Source organism: Schistocerca gregaria, chromosome X (assembly GCF_023897955.1).
Source record: "Schistocerca gregaria isolate iqSchGreg1 chromosome X, iqSchGreg1.2, whole genome shotgun sequence".
NCBI lineage: Eukaryota > Metazoa > Arthropoda > Insecta > Orthoptera > Acrididae > Schistocerca > Schistocerca gregaria.
In genome coordinates, this window is record NC_064931.1 from 23,388,623 (window position 1) to 23,400,703 (window position 12,081).

A 12,081-nucleotide genomic window follows, 5' to 3' on the forward strand; every position below is an offset into this window, starting at 1 on the left:
TTACTTCTCCGATAGGCAAAAAGGACCGGTTTTGATACTGCATACGCCAAACAATTTTAATCTGCCAGCCACGTTCATTCACGAACTGACTATGAAAATTCAGCTTTTATCTAAAATTTATGAGAAGGAAATGTTTTCTATCAGCAATCTTTACCGAGACACGCAATCCATTCACAAGGGGGAAAGTTTACGGACGAAACTTCTGGAGTACAAGCATTATTGAGCATTAACGACTGAAGAATTTTATCGTGCATGGAAGTACGTTAAATAGGACTCACTACTTTACCAAATAGCGTAATATTCTCATCACTGCAACACTTCTGTTTACTCCGAATAGGTATCGAAGTGCATCATCATAATGGTCTAAAGATAACACGCGGAGCAATGGGTCAAGATATAATGGTCGACCTCTGTGGTTGTTTGATGTCCCTGTTGCAAGGAAAGAATCAGGAATATTGGAGAATAATGCATCCGCTGTAAACGTTACATTTGTCCACGGAAAGGCACTAGTAATATTTGAAACAAGCATTCAGCATAGCCTTCAGTAATGTCTCTGAGATCCGATAAAGGATGTTAACAATGGAAGGATAAGGTTTGAGAATTCGAGTTCCATAGAGGCTACCAGTCCGTGCGTAGTACTGGAAAACACTTTCATCGTCGATACGAGAAACGTGCAATATATTTCTCGTCGCTAGATTGTCTCATCTTCCTGGTCGACAGCAACGCCTCACAAAACACTGCACTAATACATTTTTGGCGGCCGCAGTGGCCGCGCGGTTCTAGGCACTTCAGTCTGGAACCGCGTGACCATGCCTCGGGCATGGATGTGTGTGATGTGGTTAGGTTAGTTAGGTTTAAGCAGTTCTAAGTTCTAGGGGACTGATGACCTCAGAAGTTAAGTCCCATAGCACTCAGAGCCATTTGAACCAATACATTTTTGTTGCCAAATCATCCACGTAATATGGACATTAGTCAGCAGCCATTTACAACATTTCGATACGAGTATCCTACGCATAGATATCAAGTTTCACCGTGTACGTGATAAAGACACTAGGCTTGTATTTAGGAGTAGCCGGGTGCAAATTCCTGTCCCACTGTTCCGACTAAAGTTCTGTGTGGTCTCCGCAAGTCGGATAAGCAAATGCTTGGGTGTCCTACTGTGAAAGCCGACAACCATTTCCTTCCCAATCCTTTCGCTATCAAACTTCGTGCTCCGTCTCTAATGACCTCGTCGTCGATAGGACGTTGGAACCATTATCTTCCTTCCTTCCTTTCTGCTGTTTATATTAATTTTCCATTCTCACTGATAGTATCACAACTAACCCACTTCACTCCCCTAAAGACAAATGTCTTCATTGCACACCAAGAAAAACGAATAAGAATGTGCCAAAAACTTGAGTTCAATGGCAGTAAGCATACATATATTTTCTGTATTCCCTTCCCCTCTTCCCCAATTTCTCCTGCAATTTCCACACTCACCCATGTAAACTCAAATAATACACTGAAAGGATTAAAAGAAAATAAAAATATGCTAGTTGTTGAACAATAAACGTGTTTATTTCCTGTCTTACTTTCAGGTTCTAAAGTGTTTAGATATTCACTGTTGACTACACATCACGAACACAGTTGAAATTAAATATCTCGAGAATACCTAGAAAAATGTCAGACATTCAAATAATCTAAAACTAGATTTTCTACTCAAGCTTATACTTGTAATCTACAAATTTCTGTGAAGGGTTTCCCCTGTTGCAGTGTAAAACTGTACAGCAATCTTTGCTTTACTAGCAGACCAATCGCACAACATTTGGGTTGAAAAAGTTTATCATCTTCTGTATTAAACGTTTAAGTCGGATTACAGAATTTGAAATATGCAAAACAGTAGCGTGTTACTGAGTTACTTGGTTTTCAATTTCTGCTTAAGCAACAATACCACAAATATTTTCGCCCAAAAATTTTATAGATTGTGAAATGAAACTGAGACTAAGTTTTACTTTTGAGTTTACCAATTCTCAGTAAAGAAAGTCTCATCCTTTCTGCATGTGTTACAGGAAAATATTTGCTTGGGGTAACTTAAACTTGAAATAATTCAGTCATTAAACATCTACTAATATAGATACGACAAACGAACAGTTTTATAGTATCCAGTACAATCTTCTTCAGAAACTGAAGGAGGGGATATCTGTTTGCACGTTTATTGGTTCAAATGGCCCTGAGCACTGTGGGAATTGATATCTGAGGTCATCAGTCCCCTAGAACGTAGAACTACTTAAACCTAACTAACCTAAGGACATCACACACAGCCGGACGGATGTGTTGTGTGATGTCCTTAAGTTAGGTTTAATTAGTTATAAGTTCTAGGAGACTTATGACCTCAGAAGTCGCATAGTGCTCAGAGCCATTTGAACCTTCACACACATCCATGCCCGAGGCAGGATTCGAACCTGCGACCGTAGCAGTCGTGCGATTTCATGCAAATTTATTGATTAAATTCTTACATATTTTAAAATTATATAAGATTACTTTTAATGTGACTACGTTATAAAAAAAAACATTCATTCTACATCGAATGAACTTATATCACATCGACTGTCTCTTTCCGAGTGCAACGTGAAATTTTCTCGTTCTGACAGTGGAAGACTACTATTTGTAGATAAAAGAAGGTGGTTAATTTTCAACGTAGTCCCTTATCAGGTTAATGTAACTCATCCAGTGAGTATATTGCATTTCTAAACTCTAATTGTGGAAGATCTGCAAACTACCCATCTCAGGTGACAAAAATTTCTTTATTAGTCGTAAAGCATTTGCCAGTAATGTACCACTTCTAGTGCATAGACCAGAACAGAGCAGGTAGTGTCAGATGAGGCCAAATGTTGTGGTAGGGCGTGTGCTTTAGGAATACACACTTCAAGAACCTCAGGAAAAACGTTATCAAATCAGCTTTCTGGACTGGTACTTCACCCAGAAGAAAAATGTTTTCTGTTTGTTTCAATTTATACCTCTGGTCTCGAAGATTTTTGTACAGCTGGTACAGGAGACTTGCAAAGTATTCGTCATTCACTGATTTACTGCCTGCAAGGTAACTGATAGGAAGAATTCTTGTTCATCCCAAAAAACGCAACCTACAACTTTTCTGGCAAACGCTTCTGGAGCAGTGTTACCGGCTTCCAGCTAGGATTTTGATTACTGTTTCGTTTCTTGTTTGGAGTGGTAGACCCATGTTTTACATAGTTACAAATCGGAATAAAAAATAAGTTGGATTATTTTTTAAAACGGTCTAAACGATTGTAAGAAATAAATTATCTCGTTTGATTTCATCAGTATTTAATAAATGTGCAACATTTGAGAACAAAACTTGCTGATAGGTAATACTTCGTCTAAAACGTACTGCACTCTTTCTTTTTGTGATCCTTGGCGCCAGATACTTCATATACCTTTAAATTGTATCGTCAGATACAATATTGTGGAGTGTCCCTATCATTTTCTCAGTGGTTTTGGTTTCTGGGCATTCTAGCCGTGGACCACTTTCGAGGACAGTACGGTCACGTTTGATTTCATCCACTTCTTTACTAACTGTTGAAAATGATAGAACAGGCTTACACATCTTATAGAGACATGACAGGATTTACGTTGTCGATAAACCGTCCCACACAACAGAGGCAACATTTGAGAAAGTAGCGAGGCAGCTTTGTCGCCTGTTCATCTGCGCATGCAGCCACATGGAAGGAATCTAAGAAGCAATTTGATAAAAAGTGTAATAGTTGAAAGAGAAGAAATAAAAAAATTCAGATTTGCAGATGATACTGTCATTCAGTCATATTGTCAGAGAAGGCTAAGAACCTCAAAACTACTTACACAGAATGGATAGTATCTTCAAAATTACCATCAGCAAACGTTAAAAAAGAGTAATTGAGTTTAGTCGAATTATGACTCTAAACTTAACAGACGAATATTGTTCTTTGAGCAGCAAAGTAATTGACTGTAGCAGTAGGAAAGAGAATATAAAATGTTGATAAGCAATGAATGTATCTATCGATGTATTAAACCTGGGACCTAGAAACGACGCAGAGGCTTCGTCCGCCGTAGCCCTCAGTGGTTCACAATCCCACAACAGGCCACTGCAGTCCACCCACCCCACCTCCGTCCCATTCCGATCCTAGGGTTATTGTGCGGTTCGGCCCCCAGTGGATCCCCCGGGAACGTCTCATACCAGACTAGTGTAACCCCAAATGTTTGCGTGGTAGAGTAATTATTGTGTACGCGTACGTGGAAACGGTGTTTGCGCAGCAATCGCTGAGACAGTGTAACTGCCGCGGAATAAGGGGAACCAACCCGCAGTCGCCGAGGTAGTGGAAAACCGCCATAAAAACCATCCACAGGCTGGCTGGCACACCGGACCTCAACACCTTCCCGCTCGGAAGCAGCGCGATAGACCGCGCGGCTAGCCAGCCGGGCTAGATAGGCAATGCCAAGAAACATATTTCTGAAAAAAAGTAGTGTTAGGATTTTGCAAGTACTTCCCAGCAAAAGGGCGTTATGTGGAAGTGAAACGATGACAGATTGTACAAGAAAACAGAAGCTACTGACGCGTGATGTCGATTATGAACGTTCAACATCAGTTACATCGGATATCTTAGAAAGCGGTAGTACATCGAATTCTACTGCCCGCCTCCGTTTGGCTTCGGCCCTCCTTTCGTTTGCACCTGTCCGCTAGTGCTGCCGGTGTCACTGTGGCGCTGCCTGCCCACTCTTCCCCAGCCCTTTCCGACGACCAGGAGGATGCCTCAGACTCTTACCACGTCCCCGTCCCTTCTTACCTTCTCCCAAGTTTGTCTACGGTGTCAGTTTTTGTTGTTTACGGATGCACGCATTTTTATCGCCATCATACCTTGTTAACAAAACTTTTTATGCATTGTTTCAAAAGTAAATAAATAAATAAAAAACCAAAAATAAAATAAAATATCTGAGGGGGTGGTTCAGGGACGGGAAGTGGGAATCATCGTCGCCAAGACTCGGGTTTCGTCCGCTGCCCACCCTGTCTGTCGGCCTGAAATAGCACCATACCTATCTTGTGAAGCAAGGTCGGCAAAAAAATAAGGAAAGACCAAACTGAAAAATTAAAAAAAAGAGCAATAAAAAGAAAAAAGCGGGTTCGACGCGTGTGATGAAAGAGCGACGTGAGTTCTCAGTTCTAATCGCGGTGATGGTCAGTGCACTCTATATTCCTATTTTCTGATTTATTTAATGGAACTGCAAATTATTAGAAGAAATTCTTTAACAAATTCTGAAAAAGAATGGTAATATTCCTGAAATGTAGACGCGGAATAGCGAGTTCGAGTCCACCACTCGTTTATTTTTTAATCCGCGTTTCAGCTGTCTGATTGAAGCTCAAAGATAATTCGCTTCACTTTCGCTTTTCTGACCCACCAGTAATAGCAGAAACTTCCGCAAACAATTCCGCGAAACAGCTCGTGCCTGCGTCGCGATTAGAACTGTATGCGCTCGAGAGTTTCCGTGACCTACCGCAGCCACCGGCTACCGGCAAACGCCCGCATGCCGTTCGCTGCCCCATATCGAGTGGTAACAGCGGCGAGGCGCGGCGCTACGAGTGAACTTATTAACTGTCATTTTATTGTTTGAAGTTCTAGCATTTATCTTGCAGTCACGTACTGGATTTTGCATACTTGAAACTTACGAACATTGTGGAAGCGTGGTACAATAGAGTCGCAAGTGGAAAAAAGTCTAACATTTGTGACATATTGTTCATTGGGTTTAATAGAGAGATGAGCGCTGCGGTGGCAGCTCGAATCCTTCGTATTGTGTGTGGGGTGGCTGCTTTCGGGCAAAACACGTAAGAAAAGGATTTTCTCGTTTCGAGAATGATCTGTCTGGATGAATGATTTTCAAAATTCAGGTAGTGTCGAGAACTGACATAGGTGATGAACTGGGACCATTTAAAGTCGTGAGACATTTGCATTCAATAAGCAAGGTTCAGAGATCGCCATCACAATAAATGTGCACCCCCTCAACGCCGTGGACACCTGAACTAGCTGGTCTAAAAACTCCCGTACTGGAAATACATATTAGTGAGGTATAGTACCCCAACAGATGACTGAAGTTCCCAGACGTCACAGTGGTCGTCAGAAAGCTGTGGAAAAACCGTAAATCTCAATACCATGTTTTTCACTACTATTGCTGATTTTGGGTCAGCTCCACTGCAAATCACTTGCCAATTTGCTGCCGGAAATGGGATTTGTCCAGCGAGGGAATACGGCTCCTGCAGACGGAGCACGTCCAGACTCCTCTCCTCCACCACCTTTCTAAGCTCCTGCATTACTAATCTGCTTTTTATGCGCATTTATCTGTCCCATGTTAAGACTGGTCGTCATGGGAAGTACGTATGAATGTGTGACTCTGGCCAGGTTTTCCTCCAATAATGCGCTATTCTCCCGTTAGTTAGGACAGAAAATGGCTCTGAGCACTATGGGACTTAACATTTGAGGTTATCAGTCCCCTAGACGTAGAACTACTTAACCCTAACTAACCTAAGGACATCACACACATCCATGCCCTAGGCAGTATTCGAACCTGTGTTCGGTTCCGGACTGAAGCGCCTAGAACCGCTCGGCCACAACGGCCGACAGTTAGGACAGATTCATTATAAAGTTCTTCCAAGCCGAACTTTTTGTTCCTTCTTTCTCACATGCGCCACATGTTGCAGAGCTGTGGTTAGGATGGCCGGCTGCTTCAGGTGTGCTAGCTGCATTGCGTGTTCCAAGTTAGGATATACACCAACAGTCCATCTCCAAACTTCTTAGAGGAGGTGAGTCTGTTAAGACACTCGTACCGCTTACAGTGTTTACCTGCACCTGCTCTCTTTGAATGACGTCATTCTTCGTTACCACCGGTCGCCTCCGTACCACAGGATGCCCTCCTCGTCGTTCCCGCTCTTTAGACGACCTCTATCCCCGGCTTAGAGGAGAGGGAGCTTCTTCCTGACTGCAGAGGCCAGTTTGAAAACATACATCTACTGTCACTACTTTCTGAGTTCGAGACTCGACAATCTTCTGCAGAAATTCCTTAGATCTACTGGCCCTCACTGCATCTCTTCTCCTTTTGCTCTAAGACGTCCTCTTAGGCTTCCTGTATTCAGGTATGGCCTCAGCCATTGTCCTTTCTGGAAATGAGTCTCTGCTCTAGTATCCTGTGCAGTTCCTCCCTGTGGTGTTGCAGGTCTTCTTTCCTCTTCGGGTGCCAGGAATGCACACCCCAGTTCTACTACAATTTTTCGTTACACGATCCTCAGCCCATCACCTGCAGCAAGCCGGCCTCCGATCACAGTGCTGGTGTACGTGGTCCACTTCACCACAACTGTGGCAACGAGCTACCACCAAATAAACTCGCACGTTTATTGCGTGAAAATCCACGTAGATGCTGCCCATAGTGATTAGTTCCCTCCAAATTCTTATGGGAACCTCAGCAACGTGATGCACCACGTCACGTTCCCGAGGCCCCAATACTGACGTCCAGTTTGAACTCATTTTTAAAAGTTTCCACATCCATTTGGTCAAAGGTTTGGTGGCATATTGTTTCATACTTTCCGTTACCCTTTAGTGTAACAGGTACATCGTACAATATTTCTAGTGGATTTCGCTTCTTAGGAGGTTTTACTGCTTCGCTCAGTTTCTGGTTGAGAATTTTATCCATATATTCTAGTGTGGCAACATCTACAACGACCACATTCTTTATTGCCCTAACTTTGTTGCTTCTTATTTCATCTTTCGCAGCATTTACCATTGTAGTGAAAACATCCTGCACTTTATATCTTGACCGGACAGGGGTATTTGAAAGACCGCCATATCCGTTCTTTGTGACACTTTCGCTATTGTTTCCTTAGTAGTTTGGAGTTTGGGGGCTACTTCCGCAGCCACTCCTCATGTTTTCGCGGATGCTTACGCAGCCGCTCTTTTTTTTTCCAGCTCTTCAACTCGCCCCTCTAGATTCGCACTTGAGATAGCCCAAGCGGCGAGTTCATTCTTGATTGCTTGGCTTATCTTTCCATTTTTAATGCATGAGTCCAGGACCTGAGTTATCCTGACATGTTTTTCGCAAACCGTTTCCACGGTCTGTCCTAGGCCCTCTTCTGAGCAAGGAACAGCTAGCATTTAAGCCCTCGAAGGCTCACTCGATCACTCGCCTCTTGTTCAGCCATCATGATTGTTGGACGAATGAAGACAGGTGAGAAAGGAGAAAGGTGGAAACCCGTATTTACCCCGAACCGGCTACTCTGGCATGGGAGGGGGGGCTGCAGCTCGCCCACCAACCTCGCCCTTAGGCCGAGGGCACTCCTGAGCTGCCGCGTTCAGCACGCTGTCGTCAGCAACTGGTCATCCTGGACGGCTCCCTCACGGACGATTTCACTCGGCACTCCTCGGCAAGTATACCCCCCTCTATGGAGAGGCGGATGCACCTCCCGCCCTTCGCCGCCTCTCGGCCGACAACCCATTGCCGCTCAGGTGGTGGGTCGGTCACCCAGTCGTTAAGCGGTCTGCACCCAGATATCCTGGTACAGGCGATGTCACCGCTCCCTGGTTTGGCAGACCACGCCCCGGTTACCCACGAGAGCTGTGTAGCATCCTTGCCGACTTGCACCGAGATCCCACGCCGACGAACGAGGTCGCCGGCACGCATCACGCCAGACTTCACCTCTCTACTAAACCCAAAGCGAATAATATGTCGCAAAATTTAAATTTAAAACAAGAAAATGGCAGTTGAAAAACGAAATTCCACGCCGCGGTCACCTGGTAGGACGACACTTGATGTGAAGCAGTGGCCGGTAGCCGGTAGCCGGTAGCCTTTACCAGGTAGCCGCAGCATGACGCCGAACCCCTTGAGAGTATACTTTCTGATCTCGACGCAGCCACAAACTATTATGCGGAACTGTTTCCTGAAGTTTTTGCTATTACTGACTGGTCGGAAAATGAAGCGAATCAGGGACCAAACTGCTGAGGTCATCGGTCCCGAGACATACACACTATTTAAAGTAACTTAAACTAACTTAAACTAACTTATGCTAAGAACAACCCAGACACTCATGCCCGAGGGAGGACTCGAACCTCCGGTGAGAGGGACACGCAATCTGTGACATGGCGCCTCAAACCAAAGCCGGCCGCTGAGGCTGAGCAGTTCTAGGCGCGTCAGTCTGGAAGCGCGAGACCGCTACGGCCGCAGGTTCGAATCCTGCCTCAGGCATGAATGTGTGTGATGTCCTTAGGTTAGGTTTAAGTAGTTCTAAGTTCTAGGAGACTGATGACTTCAGAAGTTAAGTCCCATAGTGCTCAGAGCCATTTGAACCTCAAACCGAGCGGCCACTTCGCGCGGCTCAGGTTCCATCAGACAGTCGAAATGCGGTTTAAAAAATAAGGGAATGTGTGGAAGGAACTCGTGACCTCGCTTCTACAGTTTGCTACATTTCCTCTTCCTTTAATTACTTCTTTTTCTCAATAACTGTAATTTATTGAGTAGTCTACATGTTCAGTTATCTTACATTGCGATAAGGGTAATAAACGTGAGTATGACATAATTCACAAATCTGAAAATGGAATTAATTAGAAAGTATCTGAATATTCGTTCAAACAAAAAACACATTGTACTGTTACGACTTCTGCACCACTTGTTAGCAGCAGACATAGTGGCTGCGCCAAAGACTGAGACGGCGTGGAGTTTTACAATTATTTATTGAACTTTCTTTACAATTTCTCCCTCGTCGTCGCTGCCCAGCCCTGCGGATCCCTCCGCCTGGCTGCTGCTGTGTAGATTCTCCCACAATGCACGCAACGCGCGCGGCTGATCACACTCGGGAGCCTCAGGTCACCAGTGCTCTGCTGAAGCCAGGATGCCCTGTGGTTCAGATGAACTTGCCGCTCGACGCCCCAGTACGGCACGCCCGCGGAACCGCGTCACCGTGAGGTCAGCTGCCGACGCCTGCTGCACAGGCGGCTGGGAAGCCGTCTGTCGCGACGTCCGCGAGGTCCCGTCATGGACGGACCACGCGCCGTGGAGACGGGTTGCCGTGAAGTCTGGGCGTCAATCCCAGCGGCGCCTGTGACCGAGACCGCGCTGCGGCCGGTCCTGCTGGAAGTTCTCGCTGTAGTCAGTCAGCCATGGTGCCGACCGAACTCGGGCCGACCTCCTGTGAGCTGGAACAGACTTGAACATTCGGACACGGACCACGACCGTCCTCAGATCCGAGCTGCTTCCTAATGGCTTCTGTCTGTTGCTGCCTGCGTTCCACTATTTATATCCGGCTGGAGGACTTTTTTACCCTCGGTGGTAGCTTTTTGTTATTATTCCCACAGTATATTGCAGCGAACTTAGCGTGCTGGTCTCACATCCCCTTCCTCAGCTCTCTCCAGGCTTTGCTCGACACTCGGTTTGTGTGTGTCCTTGCGTCAGCCTTCTCGTAGACTGCTGCTGTCAGCAAGGCTATCTGTGCCTGCCTACTTCGCAATGTCTCAGTCGCTGGCGTGCCTCTGTTTTGCCATTCTCGACTGCATGAAGCAATGCTTACTACATGTGGCCGCAACAGTGTGGAAAGCAATCAGTGGTCAGTCAGCTTCAGTCTAGTGGAGACAAATTGGGCAGCGTCGAGTCTCGAGGCCTGCCCCCTACCCCACCACCATGTTTCTGGCTTGCAACCGTAAACGGTTTCTTTTTGTTTCTTGTTTTTTTAATTTTCCAAAAACAATGCCAATAGCGCAAAAGGAAGGAATACAGGGGAAAAACAGACGAGAAAACAAAAGCACAACGATAGCAACTGCTGTTGTTGGAACTATCCAGCGCTCTTTCTCTGGAATGTAAGATTCAGCATGTTGGCAAAGAGTTCTCGAAACCATCGCAGTTGCAAGCAGAACCAACAAGCCGTAGACATAAACTGGCGAAATGCCAAAAGGTCATCATCACCTTCGTCAGCAATGACGAAATGAAGTGAGAAGTCAACCATATGATCGCAAAAAGCAGCCGGCCGCAGAATTACATCAGTGTAATATGCAGCTTAAGCAGTCCGAGCGACGAAAGGCATTGTTCCCTGAGCCAGGACCAGTTTTCTAGGCGACAACGACAATTAAACTGGTGCTGTAGCCTATCTAGGGACGCACACCTTTTGCATCACTAATTCCGATACAATATAGACGCTTGTTGGTGGAAATCAGATTGTTCACCACCCTGCACCAGGAGGAGGCCGCTGCCATTGATAAAACTGGGAGGCTGATTTTGGTCCACACAATTTCCCAGGATGTTTTGGTTGATAATTGTTCAGTGGGAATGGGGAAGGAAAACCTTTGCCAGGGGGTCGACAAAACCATGATCGTGGACACCGGTCACTGCGATATGTCAGCCCCCAGACAGCTCTCGAATGTGTCTCAGTTTAAAATTGAAAAGGCCAAGGTCAGCAGGGGATCAAGACTCGCTGGACGTTTTAAGGTGAACAGCTGAGGCGTGGAGGTGAGTTATGGTCAAAATGGTGCGCCGAACATAAAAAACAAACGCCTTTCTCTTAACGCCTGAAACGTCCAATCCCTCGAGGGAACGTGGCTTCGTCACAGTCTCGTATCGCAACCTGAAGATATGACGCTTCCGTAAAAAGAGATCGGACAACTGTTTCATTTTCCTAGCCAAGGAGCGAAGCGGGAGTAGTTGTGCGATGTAATATGCGTTGTACAACACATACGTATCCAAAATTCATACTTTCTAAAGAAGGGTAAGAGACCGTCTTCTCCCTCCAGAATTGCCCTCTGGATCTTATGAGTAATCAATTTCCAATTGAAAGTCCCCATTTGGAGCGGAAAACGATCAATAACAATTGCCAGTGGTATATGTAGATATAGAGCAGTGGCCCACGTGATTACTGATCCACCGAAACCCTGTAAATTAAAAAGTTAGCTTTTGCCCTTGTTAAGTCGAGTTCTCGAGACACGGCAATAATAATCGATGATCGCCTTCAGCAGACGGTTCTCTGCGTGTCAGTGAGGTAAAACCACCAATTCACTATCGTACTCACGAACAGCGACGGCCCTTCCATAGAGC